General features: G+C 42.9%; 1 protein-coding gene across 2 annotated transcripts in view; it reads left to right on the top strand.

The window, feature by feature from the left end:
• Positions 1-27,865, top strand: part of PIK3R1 (phosphoinositide-3-kinase regulatory subunit 1) — a 959,753-nt gene that overhangs the window by 44,314 nt on the left and 887,574 nt on the right. For both annotated transcript variants that reach the window (XM_079916424.1, XM_079916400.1), the window contains exon 3: positions 18,580-18,659. The gene's annotated coding sequence lies outside the window, so the exon portion shown is untranslated. The remainder of the gene's footprint in view (positions 1-18,579; positions 18,660-27,865) is intronic.

Genomic DNA, 27,865 nt, shown 5'->3' on the forward strand with positions numbered 1-27,865 from the left:
TTGATCATTGATCACAATCTTGGGTTTAAGACCTGTGTGGTTCAATATTTTTAATAGGATAATGAATGCCTAGGAACCCACTGCCCATTTTCAGAACAAGAACATCACTGAAAATAACATCTACTCATACTGTTACTCTTTATGGTAAATTAACCTGTATTGCCCGTTATTGGTTTCATGTCATAGAAGATTAAGGTAATACAACCAATACTGGATACTTTTGGTTGATCAAAAATTATCGTGCTACTTTGGGGGTACTCTATTTGCAGTTGCAACCTCAACTTCATACTTAATGAGAGAATTGTACTCCTAGGAGGCGTGAACATCTTGTGTTCCTAGGCATCCTAACTGTTTAGTTGCAATCTTTAGTTGATTAAGTTTTTCATCCATTCATTTATTCAGAGAACATTACCCAAGAGCTGGGAACTAAGCTTGGCTCTAGGGTTTCACATGCCAAGTCAGGGAGACAGACTTGTAGAGAGATCACTGTAACAGGAAGTGATGCTTCTGAGAAAAGCTCTGTTTGGTCAGGAGGGCGAGGGCTGTGCTTTGTGTTCTCGGAGAGTTGGGGAAGGCCAGAGCAGCTCATTTTTCATATGGGGATTTCTGGATGAAGAAGAGGTGGAGGTTTACGGCAACAGTGAATGAAGTTACTCTAATGGAGAACAGGGAGGGAGACTTGAGACAAAATTTCAGGCACCTCTTGTTCCTCTGAAAGCCCACAGGCCTTGTCAAGTTGTTTACACCTGCTAGTAGCCAGATAAAGAAAAAGTATAAAAGTGTGCTGAGACCCCACCCCTTGGCTAGGGTTTATTCTGTGCAGATACAATTGGAGTTAAATTTTGTGGGCAAACGGGAAGATATACTTCTCCTGTCTCAGAATGTGCAATGGGCAGATATAATGAGCAGCGAGCACATAATTGTGAGAAGGCTTTGTGGTTCCAACATCTTTACTAACTCCACAAATAGAAAGTGTATTGTAATATCAGTAATATTACAGTGCTATCCCAGAAGTAATTGCCCTTCTGTCTTTTATGCACCACTCAATTGTGTCTTTTCAATGGAAATACATGCATTTGGAACCCCCCCAGAATACAGTGCCCCCTGAGGTTTCTCCTTCATCTGTTTGCTAGAGATAATGGGGGGAGAGACCAGTGAACAAAGATTAGAAAAGCATCGTTTGGGTGTGCAGTCTACATAATGATGTCTTAGCAACAATTCGTTGTTTCTTACAGTAATCAAGTCAAAGGCTTATCATAATATGATTCTGCAGTCGGAGCAGACAGCAGATTTCTGTGGACCTGAGTCTCTCAATTAGATTTCTATGGCTTCGCCACAGGAAGCCATCAGAGGTTAAAGACTTAATTTTTCTCAGTGGTGTGTCCTGAAGAAAAATGATCGGTATGCAGTTTTCCTAACTGCCTCTCTGTCTTGTAACATTTTATTTTCTCTGCTTTCTCCTGCCATTGTCATTATGGTTCTTCATTATTACAGTAATGATGAGTAGGGTGATGTTGTCTCTGTTCTCACTTTCTAGAATTATCCTCTGGTTAGGAGAGTCTGCCCTGGGTTCTGGAGATCCATAGCTCATCTGGACTGGCCCAAAATCCGTGAACAGCCCTCTCTGGTGGGTACCCAGGTTGGGTTCACAAATTACACTTCCTCTTCCCCCTCAGAAACTTTAGTTTTAAAACCATCCCCATCTCATGGTAAAGAAAGCTATTCAGAAGTTTCATTTAAATTTTCTCTTAGCAGATGGGCTGCTTTCATGGAGTGTACTGAAAATTATTTTCAGATTTCAAAGAGACCACCCAGTACTTAGTGGGCAAAGGTAAGACATAGCAAGGCAGTGAGCGATAAGGAACAGGGCACAGTCAGATTGACACTGAAGAATCTGAAGGGTTCTTTTCATGCTGAAGCATTATATTCTCAGGAGTATTAGAATGATGTTGTCTTATTTTACTTCTTTTGACTCCATGGTGGCCCTCAGAAGGTGGAGATTTTGACATTCTTACTTTGCCAATACTTATCTTCAGGATCTGTGCCCTGGGAAGAGATCACGATTTATAATGATGCCTGTAGAAGGTGACAGGGAGGCCTGGAAATCCAAGAACTAGGGTTCAATTGCTGAATCCTCCTTTGATTTTTAAGGTGAATGGGATTGGCTTTGTTATTCATTTCACTTCTGTCAGTTTTTCACTTAATAAAAGTGTGGCAACTCATGTTTACCTCTTCCACCTTCTGGGACAAGGGGGGAAAAGGTGAAGAGAGTCCCTGTTCATCACCCCACTAAAGGTGGGGTGGTTATCCCTACCCTTCCCACTGAGGACACACATTCACAGAACAAAAACACTGAAAATCTCCTTTGAGTTAGGATTGACTTACATAAAGGCTTTAACAAGCTTTATTGAGTTCCTTACAAATTCTCATTGTTTCCTCATTACAACCCTACAATGTAGATACTGTTATTATCATTATCATTCCATTTTACAGACAAGAACACTGAAGCACAGAAAGGTAAAGTAGCTTGCCTGAGGTCTCACAGCTAGTAAGATGTGGAATAGGGATTCAAACCCAGTAGTATGCTCCGAAGTCCATGTTCTGAGTCCCTGAGCTTCGCTTGTACTCTTGTCTGGTGCTGGCTGGCTCTTCTCTTGGGAAAACATATGCTGCATGTTTGTTTAAAAACAAAAAAGAAAACAAAATAAAAACTACAAAACAACAGGCTCATACAAATCTCTTTGTAATAGCAGATAACCTGTAATTTTGTGTCTACTACTTTCCAGGTAGTATTTCAAGTAGAGTGAACCCTGATCCTAAGTAGGGCTGCTCACGATTCGGAGGGTGCCACAAACTGGGATTGTTTTCCTTTCTGGTGACCCTTCCTGAGATTTAGGAAACTTGTATCCAAGTGCTTAAACCCCCAAAATATAAATAAAAGAGAAACAAAATGAAGTGGCTTCTCAGTTGTAAACTCCAAAGGAAAGTATAGAAAAATCAGTGGTGGTGTTTTGATAGTCAAGGTTAAAGAATTCATTTCCTTTTTCAGAATGAACCACTTTTACTGTGTCAGACTTTATAGGCTTGTATAATTTATGTACTCCCTTGATGTTGGGAGGCTCTTGGAAACTCAGTGAACTTGCTCTAGGAACCCGTAATCATCGATTTATTTGAATTTTGGATCCTCCATTGGGGATTATGTTTAATGCCTCCTTTTATAATTCCAATGGGCTATGTGACATCTGAGTAGTGAGTATTTTCCCCTAATGCGTCATTAAGATTAGAGTCCCAAATCATGTTGATTTGTAGCAAAATGAAGTTTTTTGTTGACTTGTTCAACTGTGCTTGTCTGTGACTCCATGTTCCAATTTAGGGCAGGGAATAATTTGCTGAACTCTGTATTCCTTCTGAATTTCAGAAAACTGATTGAAACAAAGACCCATGCCAGATGGTAGCACTTTCTTTCTTTCTTTGTTTTGTGTGTTTGTTTGTTTTACCGAATTTGAAAGTTTTGTTTAACATTGAGGCTCTCTGAGCACTAAATTCCATAGCTCCCCAGTTGTAACATAGGTAAAGGTACTAGTCGGTGAGTGAAAAAAGCTCAGGAGTAGGCAAAGAGCTAACATATCTTGAGTTTTGTGTACCAGAAATTATGCTAGTGCTTTATGCATGTTTTCTCATTTAATTCTCAAACCAGTCCTACGAGGTAGTAACTAATCACCCCATTTTTATGACTAAAGAAAGCAATATTCTAAGACTTTGAGTATTTTCCCCAAGGGCTCAAATTAAATAAGGACTGAGACTGAGAATCAAACATACGTCTGCCTGGTTCTAAAATGCCTGCTGTTTGCACCAAACTGTTCACCACGACTCACAAAGCCTGAGTTTGTTCATTTATTCATTCATTTCACAGATTTTTATTGAGCACCTGCTCTGTGTCAGGTACTCATCTAGTCCTTAGAGATTCAGTAATGTTCAAGACAGAAATTATGACTCTTCTGAAACTTTGCCTTCAAGGTGGGGATGTGGGGAGACAAATTGAGGGGCGAAGATACACACTACACAGATAAGTTAACATTTCATGATAATGTTTTTAGAAAAATAAAACAGGAGGGTGTGATAGGAGAGTGACGGAGTCTACTTTAAACTGAAAGGACAGGGAGGACCTTGTTGAGCACGTGATTTGTCAGAGTTAATGTTATTTCTTTATTTTTTACTGTTGATATTTTATCAGTAATGAAAACTACTCTTTCAAAATAGAAAAGATTGATTCTACAATTCAATGAGAATTGAAAAAATAAGCATCAGCTCCTCTTCTTGGAGGGTCAAAACCAATAAATTTTATTTCTTATTTTTCACCTGTCCCTGTCATCGTCTCTGTATTTTGCAATGCAGGTTGCCACCAGCCAGGGCAAGGCAGTCACCACTCCTTGCCAAGATTATAAAACCACCTGGACATGACTATTTCTGGGTATAATCCCTGAGAATTCCACGTACTCTACGGTTTCACCTGGTTAGCTGTGAAACTAGTTGATTTTGGAGGAGAAAAACAGACTAAGAATAGCACATGAAAACACCACTGAGTAGTCTTTATGCTTCCCTAAGTGATGGACAAGCAAGATAGAGCATATTCAAGCAGTAAGGAGAGCCTTGAAAAGTTTGGTTTGGTGCGAAGAGTTTGTGGTACAAACACAGTGCATGTAATTCCTTCTAAAATTTGTCAGGAAGAGGGTGAGGGTGCCAGTCTGTGGGTTCTTTATCACGAACGGTGTCTTTGTTCAGACCCCTGGTAACGTCATGCATGTTTCAAGAAACAATATTTTCGAAAGTGGTGCCTCTTTGGCTTTTGTTCGGTTACACATACAGTTATCTGGGGCTTACGATGAGGAGGGAGGATTAATTATGCCTCAGCTGAGTGTCTGTTGTTGAACTCCTGATTCCTCACTCTCCTTTTTCCCTCTGGCTCAGTTTCTTCTTCTTTCTCCTTAGCTGTGAAACACATTCATCAACTGCTGTCAGTTTTTCATCCAGGAATGGGTAGATCTCCCAGTTTTGAGTGCTTTGTCCACACTTGTTATATATTTTTGATACATTTAAACATATTCGTCCATCTGAAGATTGCAGAAAGTAGGATGGTGATGAGTTACAGCCCCTCTTTGCCTAGTTAAGGAATATCACCAGCATTTTTATTTATTTATTTAACATCTTTATTGGAGTATAATTGCTTTACAATGGTGTGTTAGTTTCTGCTTTATAGCAAAGTGAATCAGCTATACATGTACATATATCCTCATATCTCCTTCCTCTTGTGTCTCCCTCCCACCCTCCCTATTCCACCCCTCTAGGTGGTAACCAGCATTTTTAAAGGGACTTTCCATCTAGTCCTTTAAGCTGGAAGTTAAGAAAGTGAATAAATCCCTGGAACTGGCCGGTGCAATTTTTTTTCCCGTTAGGCATTCATTTAAGTCACAAAAGAAGAGCTGGATCCGATAAGATATATGCAGGCTGACAAGTGGCTTATTTAACTTAATATGGAAAAATATAAAATAATGGGAACTAGGTCAAAAATGGCAAAAAGGATTAGGGCTTAAATAGAGACAGGCTTGCAGACAGTGAAGGGAAGAGGATCTGGCAGTAATAGTGTCTATAAAGGCCGACCCATCAGCTTCATGTCTGGCAGCAATTAGGAGGCCAGAGGAAGACTGTGATGAATCGACTGAGGACAGGAGTGGAAAAGAGAGCGGGTTGATAGGCTCTGTGGAGCTGGGCGGCTTTACAGAGGAAGAGGAGGGCTTGCAGGAGAGAGTCCCCCAAGGTAGAAAGAGACAGCAGGGGAGCCTCCTCTCTGGCTCTTTGTGGGGGGCCAGGTGATTGACACAATGAGAGGAGACAGAGGAGTAGATGGAGGGAGTGGTGAAAGGTGCATGAGGTTTCCTCACGATGACCTGTTGGGATTCAGGCACCACCGTCCGTGACTTTTTCGGTTTCTCCAGTTTGCCCACTATGGGCCTTGTGGCCCACCTCTCACTGCTAATTTCTATCCATCTCCTTGAAACTAGACTCCAAGAAGGATTGAACTATTTAGTAGGGTCTCTCTTAGTTGGGACAGCTCCATCTCCCTTAGCATCTTGCTACTGAGTCTTTCTCCCCCTTGTCCTCCTGCCTCCCAGGGAGGCCAGGCACACACAGACATGACAACCTTCTGGACTTCAGCACTGGGTTCTCTGAGACTTGCCAGTCTGTTCCATTATTTAACCAGAACACATACCGGCTGGGTTTAGGAGTGCAGCTGGATGCCTTTCAAGGCTCATCTGAGCCTTAGCTGCAGTGTATTTTTTTTTGTGTTTGCCTACATCAGGGATGCCAGTTCATGCTGGGAAGCTGAGCAGGGATCCTTTTTCTTGCATTTGCTCTGCGGAACACCATGTGCGAGGCGGTGTCCAGTCATCACTCCAAGACCATTAGGATTACTACAGACAACAGGGGAATGAACTGTGCAAAGAGAACCATAGGCTCAAATAGACATGCTGAGCTCTGGAATTGGAATTCAAATGTGCCTCTCATGCTTGAGACAAACACAATATCCTAGGAAGATGGGAAAAGCACAGTCTGCATGGTGCCTCTGTTGAGTCAGTCCTCAGCAGGGGTGGGGTGAGGACCTGAGGCCTCTAGGGACGTAAGAGCTATCAAACAGTTGAGCTTAGCAAGGTCCATACTCAGGGAGGGAAATTAACTCTCACGGGTCACCTGAGATGCCTATAGTGTCCTCTACCAGGAATAACTCAGGCCTTGGCCTACACATGTCTTATTTTTAGGACAATCAGGTTTACATGGTCAGTGTCTCCTAATGGGCCTGCATGACCGTTTGATGCCCAGTTATTAGGACAATGGATATTGTGATTTGGAGATTTCTTCATATTTGTCTTTCAGGATATTTCCTAGCTACCAAGATATATTTATGCAAGCTCAGTCATCCCTTTGAAAACTAAAGTGAATTCACTCAATCAGAAATAAGCTTTGCTTGGAGCACGAGGTATAACCACGCACAAAACAGATCTAAATTCTTGCCCTCAAGGCTCATACAGTCTTGTGGGTAGTCAGGGAAAACACAAAATAAGGTATTCCTTATAGGGTATGATAGATAGTGATAAGTGCTATGAAAAAGGGAAGACAAGAGGAGCATAGGGAGTGAAGGGGCATAAGGCTGAATTAGATTTTCTTGAAATAGCCAGACATCTGGCAATACACAAACATAATTTTGGATATCTGGGTGATTATTTTCAGTTATCTCTTAGATATGCAGTTTGTATAAATAATATTCTTAAATTTATATAGTGCAGTATAATTTTCAAAGTATTTTCCTATCCACAGACTGTACCTCTGCCAATTTCACGTAGATAAGCAAATTTGCTCCGATTAGGCACATATTTGAAATATATTAAATTTGGACTTCACAATACATTTAGGTAACTTACTGGGAAAATGCCCTTTTCCATCTTATGGATGTCTTATAGTGAACTGCATCAATTGTTCCTTCAAGAAACGGAAGAGTGAGACATCTCCCCAGTGGCCTGGTGGACTCTTGAGAATCCCTGGAATGAGGATGAGTCATTGAACACATGAGCATGTTAGTGATCTGTCACACTGCCTCGGATATGTGTGAGGATAGTCCCATTCCTCTGTCATGTATGTAGGCCATGTAAGTGACTGAGGGCCCTTGCAAACCATTCCTGTCACGTATGTAGTGACACTCCACGATCACTGTCACGCCTAGGCCCTAGCACCCCACCTCCTACTTGGCTGTACATTTCTCCTTGGAGGGTCCTACTTTCGTATCAATGTCTTTTGGTCTAAATGAAGCTCGTCCTCCTCTGCCTGCCCCTTCTAATCTGGCCTCTCCTCTTGAGTCTTAAATCTTTGTGGATTTCTTAGATCACCTTCCCATCCTCCAACACTTTTAGAAATCTGCCTTTTCTTCTTGTCCTTTCTTCCAGTCGCCTCTGGGACAGTTCAGGACTTGTAAACCGAACAAATGTCTGAATGATGGCCGTACTCTTCTCTCTGATCACTTCCATTTCCATTTCCATTTCCACGTTCTCCTCCTTTTCGGCCTCTCATCCTCGGTGAGCACAAACCTCGGGCTCTAACAAGACCAATCTGAAAATTCCTTGCAGGTCCCATTCTCCGTGCACTTTGCTTATTGCCCCTCCCACCAGTCTCCAGTGAGAGAAACCAGTCCCCCTTCTCTTGCCCTCTCTGAATCTGACTCATCCATCAGGCTTTTGCTCAAGTGCAGCCTCCTCGGAGATAGGCTTGCCAGATAAAATGCAGGGTGCCCAGTTCAATATGCTCTTCGGATAAACGAATACTTGTTTACTATAAGTATTTCTCACATATTGCATGGGACACACTTATAATAAAAAAATCATTGCTTAGCTAAAATTCAAATTTTACTGGGCATCCTGTATTTTAATTTGCTAATTTTGGCAAATCTACTCCAAGAAGTCTTCTCTGGCTACTCTGACTTCAGTGCTTCCCAGAGCTCTGTGTCTGTGGAAGGGCTTATAGCACTCACTCACAACCTTGAATCTTTTTACAAGAGGGTAGGATGTAAGTAGTAAATCAAAAACCAGCACTGTTTGTTCTTTAATTCAGTGATTACTGAAAACCTACACATGTGCTAGGAGGTACGGCAGGCAGTGTGGATACAAAGATAAAAATGATGCCTGTTCTCAAAGGGGCCTGGCTACAGCAGCAGCCCTGCCATCACACGATTACAAGGCAGCATTTGGTGGCCGCTGTGCTTGCTAAGGGCTGACTGTCTGGTGGAGCTGGGTCTGGAAGGATGACTTGGTTGCGGGGGAGGCAGAAAGAAGGTCTTTCTGGGCAGAGAGAGAAAGATGTGCAGAGGCCCGGGTGAGGGAGAGATTCGGGCGTGGCCAGGAAGCTGGAAGAAGTTCATCGTTCACGGGGAGTGTGTTGTATAAGATGACACACTGTGTGTCTGGAGGCCTGGTCGTTAACATTTACCAGCGCACCACTGAAGATGAGGTTCGGAAAGTGGACAAAAGCCAGATGGTGAAGATTCTGTGTGTCATGCTTAGGAGGTTGAGCTTATCCTGAAAGCTGTGGAGAACCATTGAACCATTTAGAGCAATGACACACTCAGATTTACTTTTCAGGAAGATAACTCAGAGAATGGACTCAAGAGAGTCCATCAGGGAGACTGATTCAGAGGCTGCTGCAGCGATTCAGGCTAGAGATGCTGAGGGTGACAGACATTCAATAGATGCGAAGGCATAAGATCAACGGGACCTGTGGCCAAATTGGACATAAGTTGAGGGGGAGAAATGAATATTTCTCCTTGGGCAACCACAGAATGGCAGAGACACCCATTAAGGTAGAGGGGGCAGGAAGTTAAACAGGTTTTGGGGATGGGGATTATGAGGAGATCCATCTGAGCATGTTTTATCTCACACTTGACGTTTATTCCATTTGGCTGTATTTTGTTACTCATCTTTTCATGTGCTCTGTTCTCTCCCCAAGTGGACTCTGATCCTTCTGAGGTCCTGGGCCATATTAACCGGCCTGGGTGAGCCCCAGTGCCTTTAACTCAAGACACTCCCTGTGAGTTCACCTCCTGCACAGGCCACACGGAGCCCGAAGCCTAGCCTGCCAGCAGCTGCAGCCAATATGTCTACACGGTTGAGCATGGCAGGAACTTTGAGCCAGGACACAAGTTCACTCAAGATACGCTTCCCCTCAGAGGGAAGCTAAACACCCGAGCTGACCTTGCCCCCTTCTGGGAGGGACCCCATCTCACAGTGGCAGCAGAGGCTGCGGGTCAGTGGGGTGATGACCGGGCCCTCAGAGACCTTGCTCTCTCTCTTTGCAGAACCCCATAAATCCTTCCAAAGGGAGTAATTCCCTCAGGATCAAGAGGGCCCTCCGCATTCCTGAAATCAATGAAGGCAAAATGTACAGGGATTTCTGAGAAAAGTAACTGTGGTGTGAGCATGATCCCTGGGTGTTACTATGCAGCAGAGGAGGCCTTTTTTTTTTTCCCCTCCACTGAATGGTGTTCTTTGCTCTCAAGTTAACTCATGCACTGGATTTGGTCCAAGTACATTTTGTTTCTTGATTTCCAGCCAGCCTTCTCTCAGTTGTGGTGAATTCTCTGCTTCGCTCCTGTCCTTCCCCCATCCCGTTCTCTCTCTCTGTCAGCCTTTCAACTTTTCTACGTGACTGAACCGATACAGAGGCAAACCCACGGTTAGGTAGGGCTTCCCCTGGAGTGAGGCCGGAGGGAGTCTTTGAATGGCAGCCCCTCACTCAGCCACAGCCTGCGCAGCAAGGAAGGTCTGCGAGCGGCTGAAGCAGAAAATGTTTGAACTCTGCCCCCTGCCAAATGATTTCCAGATGTGTAAACTCCAGCCTCCCTCTGTTCTCTGAGTGTAGCCCTGCCAACATACATCTGCAGATTTCTAGTGCACAGGAAACATGAAAGAGTATCTTTTACAACATCTGCTCTCTTTCCCTAGTTCTCCCCCTCTGTCCTCTCAGACTGCCCAATATTTCATCTCCTCCCCTTAAACACATTCATTAAGGAATCATTGCATAGCTCACCTTGACTCACAGATGCCGGCTCATCAGTCCTCACCCACCCTCCCTGCCCCCACCAAGCCTTTTCTTGGCTCTCTGGACAGTTGACCATAGCACCACTAGACTCATTAAAGGAGCATATTGGACTTGCTGAGGGAGAAAAGAACCGAGTTTTCTCCATTGGGCTGGTGCCAGTCCACAAGCTGCAAGGGGAGAGTTTGGCCATAAGGAGGACAGGGCAGACCCTGAAGAGTTTGCCCGCCGCACATCCTTGGGAAGAGGTGAGGTCTTTCAGGGCAAACCATTTTCCACGGACGTTCAGTTTCCTGGAATAAACAAGGCAGGCTTCTGTAAAATTGGAAGTATTTATATGCAGAATGAGTTCCTTGCGTTTCATCTCCTGGGGGATGGTACCCATCAAACTAAGAGGAGAGAAGAAGACCTGTTCTTAACATAACTCAGAGGGGGAGAAAAGAATCAGAGATCCCTTCAGCAAAATAGAACAGAAGATTGCTACTGAGGCATCCACTCGCTAGGAAAACAGTTTGATCACTGTGGAAATGAACACTTGACCTTCATTCTTCCCTTCATCCATGTGGACCCTAAACTCTCTTCAGCTCCATCCCAGGGGACGTGGAATGGAGCCAAATGACAAAATCTAGGAGAGGGAAAGAGGGTGCCCTATGGAAGGGAGCAGAGAGTTGAAGGGGCCTAAGGGCTCAGGGCCCTGAGAGAGGAAAGCTTTTAGGTGAGGGGTCCCTGCCAACCCAGGACCTGTGTTGAAGGCCTGCAGGCTTACCTGGGAGGCAGTATAGCTTTCCGGGGCTCAGGAGAGCTGCTTCTGAGTAACCCCCTAGGGCGAGCCTCATAGGTAGCTAATAGGGGACTTTCTGGACCCTGGGTAAGACTGTCCTGCCTGATCTGAAGGGTGCAGTGGAGGAGAGTGGGCGGCATTTACGTTCTGCTTTTATTATTTTTATTTTTTAAAAACTTTAACCATATTTAACTGTACAGTTCGGTGGCACTAAGTACATTCACATTGTTGTGCAACTCTCACCATCATCCATCTCCTGAATTTTCTGTTTGTAGGACATCTGTTAAGTTAACATTTTGCTTTAATAGTCCCAAGCACCTCAGTCTCTGTTGTCAGATGAAGCCCTAAGATTTGTCTGGGTTTTTGCCACCATAGCCTCCCTATTTGAAACAAACACGTCAGCCTCATACTTCAAGTAGGGCTTGTTTCAGAAAAACAAAGGGAGGAGATAAAGCTGGTTCAGGAATTCCCCTCCTTCCACCTGTGTCTTTCCGTTCAGCTCCCCAGAGATGCCAGAACACTCCTGCAGCTCTAGTAGCTCCTTCCTAAAGAAGAGCAGGATCTGTAGGCTCTGCTCTTTACCCAGGGTGGCTGAGGGTAAATAAGCCTTTCTCTTCTGCATGAGGACTTGACCTTTGGGTAACTGTAAAGCTCTGTTATTCTCGCAACCTCTTAAGGGTAAAATGCAAACTGTATTTCCAAGCAACATTGCTGGCAATAAAATAACCCCTGTCTGGTCAGTTGTATTCAGGCTGGGAGGAGCTATCAAGGACCATACATTCCTGCTAAGGACACCATTCTTTTTTTTTTTTCCGGTACGCGGGCCTCTCACTGCTGCAACCTCTCCTGTTGTGGAGCACAGGCTCCGGATGCGCAGGCTCAGCGGCTGTGGCTCACGGGCCTAGCCACTCTGCGGCATGTGGGATCTTCCCGGACCGGGGCACGAACCCGTGTCCCCTGCATCGGCAGGCGGACTCTCAACCACTGCGCCACCAGGGAAGCCCAGGACACCATTCTTTAGGCCTCCCTGGGTGTGGTGACTTTTATAACGGGCTGTCCCCTGGGAGGCATGAAAGCCTGTCTAGGAAGTTGTTATAGGAGTTACTGGCTCCTTTGGGGAGTGAGGATATTAAGCCAGGTTAGCTCTCACACCTGCCCAGTGTGGCTCTAATCCCTTGTATCTGAGCAGAAGCTAGTGCTGAATGGCTGTGCAGGTTGATATACAGACTTTCCCTGATGCAGATCCCTGGTGCTGACCTGCTGGTGACCTGTGGTCCTGCCCTACATTGTTCTGAGTAGATCAGTTGTGGCCTATGATTATCGTGTGAGTGTCTAGTTGGGGCTAAGAAGATCCTCTGATGGGTGATATAGAAGGTATAGCTGACTTCCTTTAATGTGTTACTTCCCTCAGGGGTAATTACCTTTTACAAAAGTAGACTGGTGGGTGGAGGGCATACTTAGGGTGCCCAGTGTGCCTTACATTACACCCATAGGGCACATTCTGGCTTCAGGGCTTTTAAACCCCCCTCAAACGATGCCCGAGAAGAATATGGGTGGTATCTAATTTTGCTTTGCATATACCTATCACCCAAGGCTGTTAGAACTATAAAAATCACACTGGGGGGGGCTTCCCTGGTGGCACAGTGGTTGAGAGTCCGCCTGCCGATGCAGGGGACATGGGTTCGTGCCCCGGTCTGGGAAGATCCCACATGCCGTGGAGCGGCTAGGCCCATGAGCCATGGCCGCTGAGACTGCGCGTCCGGATCCTGTGCTCTGCAATGGGAGAGGCTGCAGCGGTGAGAGGCCCGCGTACCGAAAAAAAAAAAAAAAAAAAAATCACACTGGCCTTCTACATGACAGTTCTTACTATAAAGGCTCTAACTTCAAAATTCAGGGAACTAATGTGAACACGGGTTTCCATTTTCTAAGTTTACCTATCCCAATTATAAACTCAATTACCGGAGAAATAACTAGTGGTTTCACTATGACATGGAGCAGGGTGAGAATTTCATTTATTACCTGTCCTCTGTACTTTCTCCTCTAACCAGAAAAATAGTAGCAAATGGCATTTATGATTTCTTGGTAGCAGTGTAAGGTCGAAACAACTCTGTATTTCCCTTTCTCCAGTACACAGTTATTCTGGTAAATGTCCCTAGGTCACTTTGGGGAAAGATTGAGGGAATGCTTATTGTTTATACTTGTAATGGACTTGCAGGGCTCTTCTTCGAGAAGACCCAGTCTCCCCTTCAATCAGTGGGCTCTGAGTCTATGAACAAACTTACCTGGGAACCCAGGTGGAGGGCCATGATTTTTCCATTGTAGCATCCAACTTAAGCTTTCTGCTCTGTAGCTCTCAAGTTTTTTTTTTCCTTCTTTTAAATAAAATTCAAGAAACACTGTACTTCTGTCCATCTATGTTACCCCTCAGAATACTATGATCTGTATCAGACATCAGCACAGGCTCGAAGCAAAGCACTGTCAGGTTGCACCTGTGTAAAGCTAATCAAGACTTGGGGCTTTGTTGCACTGGTAGCTCGAGTAACACGTGAGAGTTGAGAGGATTTGAAATAGAACACAGATGTGTTCTGATGTGTCTAGGCCGAGGGTCAGTCTTTGCTGGCCCCAGGTGAGTCCTATCTCCTGGCATTGTGTAAGCCACTCCCCTTGCATAACTTACCTCTAACCAAAGAAGACAGCAATATTGAACGGCCATCACTTCTGTGACTAGGTTACCAGAAATGTGACTTCTGCCTTGCTAGAAAATTCTCTCTTTTGGCTTTAATGAAGCAAGTTGCTATGTTGGAGAGGCCCACATGGCAAGGAACTAAGGGTGACCTCCTGTCCACAGCCACCAAATAACCGAAGCCTGCATTCCAACAGCCCAACGGAACTGAGTGCTGCCAACAATCATGTAAGTAAGCTTGGACACATCCTCCCATGGTTGAGCCTTCAGATGAGGCCCTAGCCCTCTTTGACGCTTGAACGCAGCCCTGTCAGAGGCTGTGAACACAAGTTCAGCTGAGCCTTGCCTGGATTCCTGACTCACAGAAGTTGTGAGATAAATAAAGTGTATTGTTTTAAGCTGCTAAATTTTAGTGCATTTTGTTACTAGGATGACAGTCAGTTCCGGTTTGCCTGGGACTGTTCTAGTTTTAGCATTTTAAATTCTGTTTTTTTAAACTTTTTTTTTTTTTCCTGGTATGCGGGCCTCTCACTGCTGTGGCCTCTCCCATTGCGGAGCACAGGCTCCGGACGAGCAGGCTCAGCGGCCATGGCCCACGGGCGCAGCCGCTCCGCGGCACGTGGGATCCTCCCAGACCGGGGCACGAACCCCCGTCCCCCCGCTTCGGCAGATGGACTCCCAACCACTGCGCCACCAGGGAAGCCCTAAACTTTTTCAGAATTGAAATATAATTCACATATAACGTTATATTAGTTTCAGGTGTACAACATATTGATTTGGTATTTGTATACATTGCCAAATAATAACCACAATAAGTCTAGTTAATATCCATCACCACACATAGTTACAATTTTTGTTCTTGTAACGAGAAGTATTCTCTTGGCAACTTTCAAATATGCAATACAGTATGTTGACTATAGTTACCATGCTGAACATTACATCCCCATCACAATTTTTTTTTTTTTTTGCGGTACGTGGACCTCTCAGTGCTGCGGCCTCTCCCGTTGCGGAGGACAGGCTCCGGATGCGCAGGCTCAGTGGCCGTGGCTCACGGGCCTAGCTGCTCCAAGGCATGTGGGTTCCTCCCTGACCGGGGCACAAACCCGTGTCCCCTGCATTGGCAGGCAGACTCTCAACCACTGCGCCACCAGGGAAGCCCCATCACATATTTTTATAACTGGAAGTTTGTATATTTTAGCCCCCTTCACCCATTTCTCCCCTCCCCCCAGTCTTCCACCTCTGGCAACCACCAAACGGTTTTCTGTAACTATGAGCTTGGTTTTTGTTTGTTTTTTAGATTCTATGTGTAAGTGAGATCATATAGTATTTGTCTTTCTCTGTCTGACTTATTTCAGATAGAAATAGTATAATGCCCTTGAGGTCCATCCATATTGTTGCAAATATCAAAAATTTATTCTTTTTTATGGCTGAATAATATTCCTGTGTGTGTGTGTGTGTGTGTGTGTGTGTGTGTGTGTGTGTGTATCACATTTTCTTTACCCATTCATCCACTGATGGACACTTAGGTTGTTTCCGGTATCTTGGCTATTTTAAATAATGCTGCAGTGAACATGGGGGTGCGTATATCTTTTCAAGTTAGTGCTTTTGGTTTCTTAGGATAAATACCCAGAAGTGGAATTGCTAGGTTAATTTTTTGAGGAATCTCCATACTGTTCTCCATAGTGACTGTACCAATTTATAATCCCACGAACAGTACAAAAGGTTTCCCTTTTTTCTACATCCTCCCTTTTTTCTACTTGTTATTTCTTGTCCTTTTGATAATAGCCATTTTAACAGGTGTGCGGTGATAGATATCTCATTGTGGTTTTGATTTGCATTTCCCTGATGATTAGTGATGCTGAGCATCTTTTCATGTACCTCTTGGACATCTGTATGTCTTCTTCAGAAGAGTATCTATTTGGATCTTCTGCCTATTTTAAAAATTGGATTGCTTGCTTTTTTTTTGCTGTTGTGTTGTATGAATTCCTTATATGTTCTGAATTTTAACTCCTTATCAGATATATAATTTGCAAATATTTTCTCCTATTCAGTATATTGTCTTTTCATTTTGTTGATTTCCTTTGCTGTGCAGAAGCTTTTTAGTTTGGTGTACTTCCACTTGTTTGTTTTTGCTTTTGGTGTCAGAAAAAAAAAAATCATTTCCAAGACCTCTGTCAAGCTTACTGAATATATTTTCTAAATTTTAGGACAATTTGTTATTAGAATGACCAACAGTCTGTGTTTGCCTGGGGCTGTTCTAGTTTGAGCACTGAAAGTTATGAGTTTCAGTAAAATCCACAATCCTAGACAAACCGAGACAATTGGTAAGTGTATTTGTGATGCAGCAATAGATAATTAATACACTTATGCATATGCTATTTCTCATGGATGCAGGTGTATTTTCAAGATATATTCCTAGAAGTGGATTTTTTCAGGTCTAAATGGTAAATTCATCTAGAATTCCAAATTCCCCTTTGTAGGGATTGTAACATTTCATACTCCCATCTGCAATATGAGAGTGCCTCTTCCTCCATGGTCTCTTAACAGTTTGTTCTAATTATCTTTTTTTGATAATTAAGTTAATTTAATATTTGATTACATGTGTAAGTGTAAGCTGACTCAAATTAGAATAAAGTTATACATTTAAACATTAATTAAAAGTTGTAGAATTAAAATGCATGATTTATACTTTGTTTATTGCCATAAACTCGTTTCACTGAATTCACAAAGGGGAACAAATGAATATAGTCAATCAATCATTGGTTACTCGACCCGTGTGTGTGTGTGTGTGTGTTGTGTGTGTGTGTGTGTGTGTCTGTTTGTCTGTTTGTATGTGTCTGTATGTGTCTTCTCAACCTCCCTCCCCCATAACTTGCTTTCATGTAAATTGTTGACTAAACTTTCAATTTCACTTTCAGTCTCTTGCTCCATCATGGTAGAATTAGCCAAAATGGCATGTTTAACTTCAGTATTGGAACGTGTGCTGTGGTAGACGGAAGAAAAGATGGTGGTTTGAGTGGACCCCTGTGTGATTGCTAGCAGATTTGGCAGATTCAGATGTCTATAATAATGTTCCCCAGCAGAAAATAAAGTGTAGGTGAAGTGACTCCCCATTCCTCTCAATTCTGTTACCCAGTGGCATAAGCTGAACAGACACATTTATGGTTACAGTTGTTTGGGAAGTGTCCTTAGGGTGGCTCCCTGGAGAGTGCTTCCTGGAGTGTCACCCTGTGTGTGTACAGTGGCTTCCTTTCAACAGGAAGTGCACCCAACAAGAACGTCTCAGTTTTGATTTCCCCTGAACTGGTTTAAACCTCCCTTTTAGGAAACATGGGGGTGAAGGAAACGCAAACGAGGGTAAAATTAGATTAGGAGCCCAGTGTAGACGAACTGTTTTGCCTTATGTCCTGTACCTGGCAGGACTTGTGATCTTGTTTATTATGCGTTCTGTTTATATTCCTTGCTTTCCCCAAACTGCTCCCCCAGGACAGCCTGTGAGGTGGTGTGAATGGAGGATTTGTAAGGTGGTGTGAATGGGGCTCTTGTAAACAGAAGTGAGGCTGAGAAGGTTCAGGCCCACAGGCAGTCAGTCCCACCGGCTGCTGGTCCTCTTATATTTTATAACCTCAGGAGGTTCTTTTATTCTTATTCTCATTTTTATCATTTATTCTAGGTATTCTTTTATAAATCTGCTTTTAAGCACTTCACTCAGCAGTTGTCCCTATTCATTCCCCTCATCTGAGAGTTCACTTTTTTTTTTTAAGATTTTAGAATTTGCATCTTTATACCTGTTTTGTAGATTTAATTGTGTTTTTAGTGATCAGGAGAAAATTGTCTGAATTCTTTAGAATCCAAATAAGTTAGCCAGCCCCTACAAAATGCAAAATTACATACTTTAGTAAGGAAGTGTTTTGATGCTCTTTGGGTACACTGGATACTAATATAAGAAGATGGGGGGAATTGGTAATTTGGCTGCTAAGGTATCTTTTTCCTGATTTGGAATAAGTAACAGGGCTGGGTACTCTTTTCATGCAGTTTTGAGGACATAGAGTGATGTGACTTATAACTAACTTGTACATTTCTATTCATTTTCAGTTTAACTGAAAAAGAAAAAAATCAAAGATTAGCATTAAAATAATAGGAATCTTCTATGAGATCAGCACATTTGTTCTCAAGAAAACTAAAGCAGAGGAGAAATCCAGATATTCACAACTTTTCATTTTTAACTTTCTAGTTTTTCAGTATTATTTAATGAAGTTAATTAGATCCTGAAATCAGTTAGGAATTGCTTTTGACTTCTATTAATAGAGACTCAAAATAACAATGGCTTTAACCAAATAAAGCCCTCTTGTGTTTCCTTTCATGTGAAACAGAAGCAAGCGGCTCAGAACTAGTACAGCAGCTCCATGGTCCTCAGGAACCCAGGCTCCTTCTGTCTTTCTTGCTACTCTATTCTTAGTGCATGCCTTCTCTGTTCAAGGTTACCTCACTGTCAAGAGATGGCTGCTGGAGCTCTACCCATCACTTTTGCCTTGTAGACAGCAGGAAGAAGGAAAGGAGGTGAGTAAAGTCAGTTGCATCCCATTTGAATCAACTTTTGGAGACCTTTCTCTGCAGCTTTCTCCAGTAACTTCTACTTAAATCTCATTGGCCGCCTGTATCTAAAAGGGATGTTTGGAAATGTAGCTTGTCTGCTGAGCGCATTGCAGAGTCTAACTGTGTAGGTGCCTGTTACTAAGGAAGAAGGGAGAGTGGCCACTGGGCCGGTAAGGAGCAGCCTCTACTGCAGTGGCTGTGGTTCTGCTGCTTCCTCTGGGCAGGCCCACCACCAGGTGTGATGTTGAGAGGTGGGGAAACAATCCAAGCAACATGATACCTTGGTCAGTACAATCCAAGAAAAATTCACACAGGGCCTACTTCCTGTGGTCGAATTAGGCATGTATACTCATGTCCTTATATTGCCATATCATTATAATGTACAAACATTATACCTATATATATATGTATACATATATACAAACATATACATATAATGTACAAACATTCATTTCCTATAGCTGCTGTAACAAATTTACCAGTAAACTTGGTGACTTGAAGCAACAGAAATTTATTCTCTTGTAATTCTGGAGGCCAGAGCCGAAGATCAGTTTCACTGAGTGAAATCAAGGTGACAGGGCTGTGCTCCTTCTAGGGGCTCTAGGGGAGAACCCCTTCCTTGCCTCTTCCAGCTTCTGGTGGTTGCCAGCAGTTTTGGGCTTGTGGCTGCATCACTCCAACCTCTGCTTCTATCTTCACATGGCCTTCTCCTCTGTGTGTCTCACAGTTCCCTCCTTATAAAGGTACATGGGATTGTGTTTAAGGCAGACCCAAATAATCCTCCTCTCAAGATCCTTAACTTAATGACCCCTTCTGCCATGTAAGGTAATATTCATACTTTTGCCATATAAGGTAACATTCATAGGTTCCGAGGATTAGGATGTGCACTTATCTTTTGGGGCCTCCATTCAGCCCACTATATATCCTAAATTGCCTTCTCTGGCATCTATATAAGTATTTTTCTTGTTGATAACCCAGTTAAGCACAGTTGGTTTTCTTCCAAATATATGAAAATTTATTATATAAATATGATTAAAATCATACAAATCATACATACCTTCCTTGTATCTTATAGACATCAACTAGTATTAAGCTGACTTGTCATCTCATATGACTTTGTATTTTGGGTTTCTTTTTTTTTTTTTTTTTTTTTTTGCTGTACGCGGACCTCTCACTGTTTTGGCCTCTCCCATTGCGGAGCACAGGCTCCAGACACACAGGCTCAGCGGCCATGGCTCACGGGCCCAGCCGCTCCGTGGCATGTGGGATCTTCCCGGACCGGGGCACGAACCTGTGTCCCCTGCATCAGCAGGCAGACTCTCAACCACTGCACCACCAGGGAAGCCCTTGGGTTTCTTTATATTTGTTTGTTTTTTTGGTGCAAGTCTATTTTCTTTCTCACTGTAAGCTTTCTTTCTCACTTTCTCACTTTCTCACTGTAAGGTTTATTGAGGTATCATCTACATACAATAAAATTCACCCATTTTAAGTGTATAGTTCTATAAGTTTTGAAAAACATGTACAGTCATGTAACTGCACCAAACTAAAGTTATAGAATATTTCCACCACCCCCAGAAAAAGTTCCCTCATGCCCCTTTATAATTAATTCTGTCCCTCCACCATACTCCCTGGAAACCACTGATCAGATTTCGCTCCTACAGATCTTTTTCTTCTCAACAGTGTCATAAAAGTGGAATCATACAGTATTTATCCTTTTGTATCTCACTTCTTTCACTTAAAATACTATTTTTGAGATTCATCCATGTTGTTGCATGTATCAGTAGTTTGTTCCTTTTCACTGCTGAGTAGTATTCCAATGTATAGATGTACTGCAATTTATCTATCTCCTACTTGGGTTGTTTCCAGTTTTTGACAATTATGACTGAAGATGCTATAAACATTTTTTACAGTTTTTTACGTGAACATAAATTTTAATTTCCTTGGATAGATACCTAGGAATGGGTATTGCTGGGTTGTGTGGGAAATGTATGTTTAACTTTCTAAGAAATTGCTGAAGAGTTTTCCTAAGTGGGTATACCACTTTTTATGCCTCCTGGCGGTGTGTGAGAGTTCCAGGTGCTCTGCATTCTCACCAACCCTAGGTAATGCCAGTTTCTTTTGTTTGTTTACATTCTAATTGGTGTATTGTGGTATCTCAGTGTGATTTTAATGTACATTTCCCTAATGACTAATGGTTTTGAGAGTCTTTTTAGGTGCCTATTTGCCATCCATATTTCTTTGAGGAAGTGTTTCTTCAAATCTTTTGCCCATTTTTAATTAAGGTTGTTTGTTTTCTCATTATTAACGTTTGAGAGTTTTTTATGTATTCTGGGTACCAGTCCATTATCAGATATGCATTTTGTGCATATTTTCTCACAGTATGCAGCTTTTCTTTTCATTTTTACAACTGTCTTTTATGCTGCAGAAACTTTTAATTTTGATATATTCGAGCTTATTATGTTCATTGCAGAGCTACGTGGGAATGCACAGCTAACCACATCAGCTAAGCCTTCAGTTCTATTCTTGTCTTTGCCAATTACACAGGTAATAAAGAGCAGTTCCTTGAATCAATCAGTTCATTAATCAATGAGTGTTTATGAGTCTCAGCTCTGCCATTTACTGTTTATATGACCTTTGGCATTTTTCCCCTTTGTCTATAAAAGCAGAATGGGGAATTTAATAGTACTTTCCTTTTTAAAAAATTTTTTTATTATAGTTGATTTACAACGTTGCATTAGTTTCTGCTGTACAGCAAAATGTATTAGTTATACATATACATATATCCACTCTTTTTAGATTCTTTTCCCATATAGGTCATTACAGAGTATTGAGAAGAGTTCCCTGTGCTTATATAGTAGGTCCTTATAATAGTACTTTCAATAAAATGGGTACAGTCATAATTGCTTCTTTGTTTCATGTCAAGGTATTTTTGATGATTAAATGAAATAAAAAAGGTAAAAGTATTTTATAAACCATAAAGTAGAGTCCAAGCATATTGAGCCCTGCTGCATGACCAGTAATCTTCTAGGCCCTTGGGAGAGGAGGGATGTAAGGAATGTATAGAATATAATTCTTATAACTGAAGAACTTTAAAAATTGGTGCTATTCTACATGTGGTGTCATTACAGCAACCATGTGTCTAGGATTTCCTGGAACTATCCTCTCTCCCCCTGCAAATTCTGTGTCGGACATTGTGTCTCAATTTTTGGTTCAGAAATATATTAATCACAGACATAAAGCCTGTTTTACAGGAAAGTTCACAGACCTCATTGAGGCTAACAGTATTCTTTAATAATTTTAATTGTTTTAGTTTTGAAAGAGGCAAAAGGCTAGTTGTGTGAATGTATTACTTCTTTTGCTTTTGGTAGGCCTGAAACATGGGGTGTGTGTGTGTGTGTGTGTGTGTGTGTGTGTGTGTGTTTAAATATATGTTTACCAATGCATTTTTAATTGGTAAAAAGATTCTCTCTCCTTTTAGAAATAGTATTCACATGATCAGTTTTATTTTTTCCTCATTCGATATAAAGTTGATTTTGAATCAACTAAACACAAAGGAATGCCTTGTCTGAATTGTTTTCTTTCTTTTTTCTTTTTAAAGTTTTTTTCACTTTCCAAAAACTTGATCCAGCCAAGTGAGAATCTTCAGTCTTAGCCAAAAGTTTGTTCCCGAATTGATATTATCCTATAGTCTAATTCCAACAGAAATAGTTCTTGCTGAAGATAAAGAACCTTTATCTTCAGCAAGAACTATTATCTTCTTTTTCTTTAGAAAAGAAAGCATCTTCATAAGGAAAACATGGAAATATTGCTTCTGCAATATTACTGAGTTGGGCAGCAAGTGCAGCCCATCGAGGTCCACACGAGCAGGGATACTGAGGGAGGAACAGACGCTCTTCTCAATGATGCCCGCTTCAGCTGAGGGCCTCGGCTGGCTCTGATGCAAAACCACAGGGTAAATTGATTTTGATAGGAACCGTGTGTACCATGTCTTCTCATACATAAGATTTTACATTAGTGCATCATTAAAAACATACTGCTTGTGTGTCAACTTCTTCTTGGTCATTTGTGAGGTAAACAACAAGCAGAAACCTCCTTAGTTGTGTTTCCAAGGGCCTGTTGATCTGTCTGTGCCTGACATAAACATAAAATCAAACACAGGAGTTTCTAGCCTCAAGGACTCCCACCTGGATTTTGAGGTCCCCTGGGTGAAGAGTCTGGAAATTGGATGGGGAAGCTGAAAGAAATCGGGCTCTTTCCCGTCCCTGCCCACCCTCCCCTTCCTTTATCCTCTTCCAGCACTGAGGGGCCCTCTGCACCCTTCCCTAGGGAACCTGAGCATCCCAGAATGGGCCAGTGTTGAAGGCCACAAAGCCCCCTTTCCCGCCATGCAAACCTGTACTCTCTTCTGACTCTGCCCTAAGGCCAGGTGGGAGTGGTGGCTAAATACAGGAAAAAAGTTTTCTTACTTGATGATTTACTGAGTAGAAAAGGAGTATGCAAACTAACAAAAAATGTGCTGATTGGGCCGAATCATTCCTGCTCTGGTGCTGGAAGTGGGGAGAACAGAGAAAAGCTTGTGTTGAATGTAGATCTGGTGGTGTGACTGCTCAGTCATTGCCAGGTTCTAGCATTCTCCCACCCGGATATACCTTTGGGTGAACATATTATCAATGGAAGAAAAGAACCCAAAATTCCCTTGCCCACCTCACAGAGGCTCTTGGCTGCAGAGATTCTCAGCCTGGGTATGGGAGGAGAGTAGCAGAACCTTCTGGAGGCTTTGTGAATGACACACTGGAGTATCTGCTGTAGTCCCCTACTAACCCCCTTATCGCAAATCGTGGCCCAACTGAGCCATGGTTTAGATATAAAACTGTCACATCCCTTAGGTGGGGGTGGAAGAGAATCGAGAACAACTTTGCTGGTGGACTTTATAACATCATGGGCCTGTGTCATGTCCTGATTTGCAAGGCTAGACTAACTTGTCCTCTGTATGAGTCAGGTTCGACCAGAGAAGCAGAACCAGTAGATATTACAAGGAATTGGCTTACATGATTGTAGAAGCTGGAATCCATGGGCAGACAGATCTAAGAGGGAAGATCAAGAGCAATCTGAACCCCATAGGCATAGGCTGAAGCTGTTGCAGGCAGGCAGGAATGGAAGTGCCTGTGAGGGGAGAGCGGAGCCGAACACCAAGATGCTATTGGTGTGTGGTGCAGGGAATGCCCACGCCCTCTTTAAAGGGCATCCACTGGTTAAGTTAGGCCTACCAACATAATTTTATTTTAAGTCGATTGATTAAGGACTTTAATTTGATCTGCAAAATCCCTTTATAGCAGTGCCTAGATTAGTGTTCGATTGAATAACTGGGAGAAGGTACGCGTTTGCTGCAAGATGGCTGCTGCCCTCCCTTCTGTCCTTATAGTTTACCCTAGCCAATTTGCCGTATCAAAACCCATCACACCCTTCCCTCCCTCCCTGCCTCCTTCCCTCTGTCTCTTGCTTCCTTCCTAAAGAGTTCCAGAACTCTTTTTCTTTAGGATTTGGAATTCAAGCAGATTTCCAAGGTGCAGATTGGATTTTTAGAATGCTTTTTGTTGGAAAAATTCATGCTATAAGTTCGAACTATGTCAGCATGTGTCCTCTGTGTCAGAATCCTTCTTTGGCCTTTTCCCTCCATCTCAAGATGCCTGTTCATCCTCAGACTCAAGGCACTGGCTGCCCTATATGCTACCACATCCCCAAATTATTCCAGGCTGGTCTGTCAAGTCCAGGAGCATGGTAGGCAAAGAACTGTGTAACTGGAGAACCAACCACCAAGTGCTCAGGAGAATGACTTTAATATGGAAATCTCTCCCCTCGCCAAATCTGTGCACATGAAGCAGCCACAACAAATGGGGCTGTAAACAGTGCCAACTGTGCTGACTCCACAGCACACACAGATGCAGCCGCTTTTTAGATTCATTTTCACAAAGGGATGAATCAAACTTGTTGTTGGCGAACAGTCCTACATTGTCTTCCCTTTCTCTCCCACAAGTAGGGCAACATTCTCCGAGCTCTGGGAAGCACTGCATGCTTGGGTGCAAAGCTCTGTGGGACACTCAATGGATAAATGCCAACTACCCCAAGATCCAGAATTGCTTGACACTCAGTCTGAGCATTGTAAGAACAGGACAGCATTAAAACCTTCAATCCAAGTGATTTTCATCTTGAGAACATCCTTTTATCAACAAGGCAAGTCCAGAGTTCTGCCCCTGGGTATGAGTTTGGAATGTCTGACAGGTTACACAGCCCAGTGCCACAAACTGGGGGCCCATTTGCCTCTTTTTCCCTCCTCAGTGTTTAGCTGATGTAATTACACATTTGTGTGATTACAGTCTATTATTTACCATAAGATAACAGGGGGCCCCAAGCAACTCGAGTGCAGGAGCTGAAAATGCATAGATCATTTACTTTAATGGCTGCACAGCCAGAGGGGTCAGAATCCCATGATAGGGTTGCTTATCTCAGGCCTCAGCATCCAAGAGCAACTTGGCCTCCAGGTTCTCCTCCATGGTGAAGGAATCTTTAATGGGGAAAACAACTCCCTTTCCTCCTGGTCCAATGCAGAAGCACACAGAATGTTCCCTGTTCTTTACTCTTTCCCTCTGTGATCTTAGAGAGAGATGGGCAACTTTTCTGTAAGGGGCCAGATAGTAAACATCTTAGACTCTGTGGGCCGTAAGGTCTCTGTTGCAACTACTCAACTCTGCTGTTGTAGTTAAAACTCAGCCACAGACAACATGTAAAGGAACAAGTGGGGCCATGTTCCAGTAAAACTTTATTTATGGACACAGAAACATTTTGATTTTCGTGTAATTTTTACGTGTGGTAAAATATTCTTCTTTTGATTTAAATATGTAAAAACCATTCTTAGCTTATAGGCCATACTAAAACAGGCAGCAGGCTGGATTTGGCCCAGGGCTGTAGCTGTTGAATCTTGTCTTAGAGCATCTCCAGATGCTACTTGGAATTTGGAAAAAGAGGCAGCTTTGGTGCTCCTTCCAGCCTTAAGGTCTGGCATTTGGTCAGGAGCCCTAGACCTGGCCTGCAGTACCTCAGCCTTGGTTTTCTCATCCGCTTTCTGGCACTGCCCTTAATCCCCTAGCAGCCTGATGTAGGAATGAATGAATGATAGAAAAGCCCTCAGTGCAACCTGAATTCAAGTTCAAACATCCTTTTTATTTTGACTTCCATTTTTCTCATGTTCATTGTGGTTTTTAAACATTTTCTTCCTTCTTAGCCACCTGTGCTGAGAATCTTTTGGTTTTGAGGATGGTAGTAGTTTCGATGAGATAAGCTTGTCACTTAGATTTTGAAGTGTGAAAAGTCACTGAATGTCAACATGCTGATGGGGCCATTGGAGGCTCTGCTGGTACTATTTCATCCAGGCTGAGTGCCCAGTGGAGCCCACTTAAAAGCTTTGTCTTGTCCATTTCTCTGAGTAGGAGAAAACCTTTCCTCAGATGTCTTTTCATTTTTACTGTGATATATTGCTTTTGTTAAGCTTTAAATGAAAGAAATACTTTTGAACATCTCTGTGTCAGGCTTGACTCCATCTTGAAAATATAATGAGCTCTTTGGATAACATTCCTTGTAAGAATTTAACCACAACTCGTACTTTTTGTTTTCTTTAGGTCTGAACAAACTTTACCGTACTTTTAATTTTACTACCTCTTCTCAGAGGATTTCAGACCCCCGACCTCAAATAAAAGGCCAATATATAGGGATAACAAAAGTGACAGTGGGTCACAAAGGGTCCCCTTTTCCCTTTGTCTGCATTGATTCTGTTCTTATAAAAGAGCTGGGAGATGAGCTTGCAACACTTTGTCATCCTTTTGGCAAAGAATAGGACTGCACCAGCACTGGCCCCTCCCTGATTTTCCTTGGCAAAGGAAGACAGAAGGCAATACTTTTATCCTTTTTAATGCACTAAGGTTTGGAAAGGATTTTGGAGTACAGTTTATAGTAAATTAGATTGAAAATCACAGTGTCATTCTTCATTCAAATGGCACATGGCCTCTAAAATGCTCAAAAGCTTTGCCAGCCACATACAAAACTTCAGCAAGCAACCAAGTCCTTATCCCTCAGCCTGTCAAGTTCAGACACGAAGCAGAGCCCAAGGTGGAGCAGAGCTGCCCGGCGGCCAGGGAGCAGTCAGCGGCCCCAAAGAGATTCCTGCCCTGAGCTATCCTTACTGTTAATGGTTGTAAAGATTGTTCTCAACACAAGGGAAGCAGCTTTTCTGTGCTCCACTCATAGGTGGAGCCCTCCCTGAGGGCTGGGAAACACTGTGCTGGAGGGCAACACAATTTTCCTGGGCCCGGAGGGAGGGAGTATTGATGGGGTTTGGGCTTTCATAGCAGTAAGTAAGAATTTGCTCTTCTTCAATTTCATTTTCACCTGCAAATGTGGCAGGATGCCTCCGGCAACATGGACTGCCGCAGAGGGACCTGGTGGCACAGGAACTGCAGCCCTAGGCCTGCACCCCTGGTCTTTCTCACCACCTGCTGTCCCTACCTGTGAGAGGCAGTCGTTATGTTTTGGCCTCTGCCCTATCTCTCCCCAACACATGCACACACACACAATTTCATAATTTCCCACACAAGACCAAGGGCAAGGCATGGGACTCATTCACAAGCTACACAAAAGCATGACCACATCTAGATGTGCAGGTGACAGGAAAGGTGACCTTCAATACTCAGAAGATTGACTACACCGTCAGATCCTTCAGCTCCAGGTTCCTGGTCCTCTTATCTGCTGGCCATAGGAATAATAATAAAGGTGGTTTGCATTTCTGTTCCCTGTCCCACCTCCCATCAAGAAACAGAATGATTGGTTCCATAGAAGATATGAAAAGCATTCACTTATTGTATCAGATATAGGTTGAATGGTAACTGTATGCCAGGCACTGAGCTAGAGATAAATGAGAGAGTGATGAGAAGAAAAACACTATGCTCCTAACTAGGTATGTCACTAACTAGCTGTGTGACCTTCGGCAAGTCACTAAACTTCTCTGGGACTGGACTGCATCTCTATTACTTGCTCTCTCTGATAGTCTAAGAAGTCAACAGAAATGGGGGAGGGGGAGGGATGGCTAGGTTAGGTGTCAGTGGCAGAAAGGACTTCGGAAA

This window comes from Stenella coeruleoalba (genome assembly GCF_951394435.1).
Source record: "Stenella coeruleoalba genome assembly, chromosome: 3".
Classification (NCBI taxonomy): Eukaryota; Metazoa; Chordata; class Mammalia; order Artiodactyla; family Delphinidae; genus Stenella; species Stenella coeruleoalba.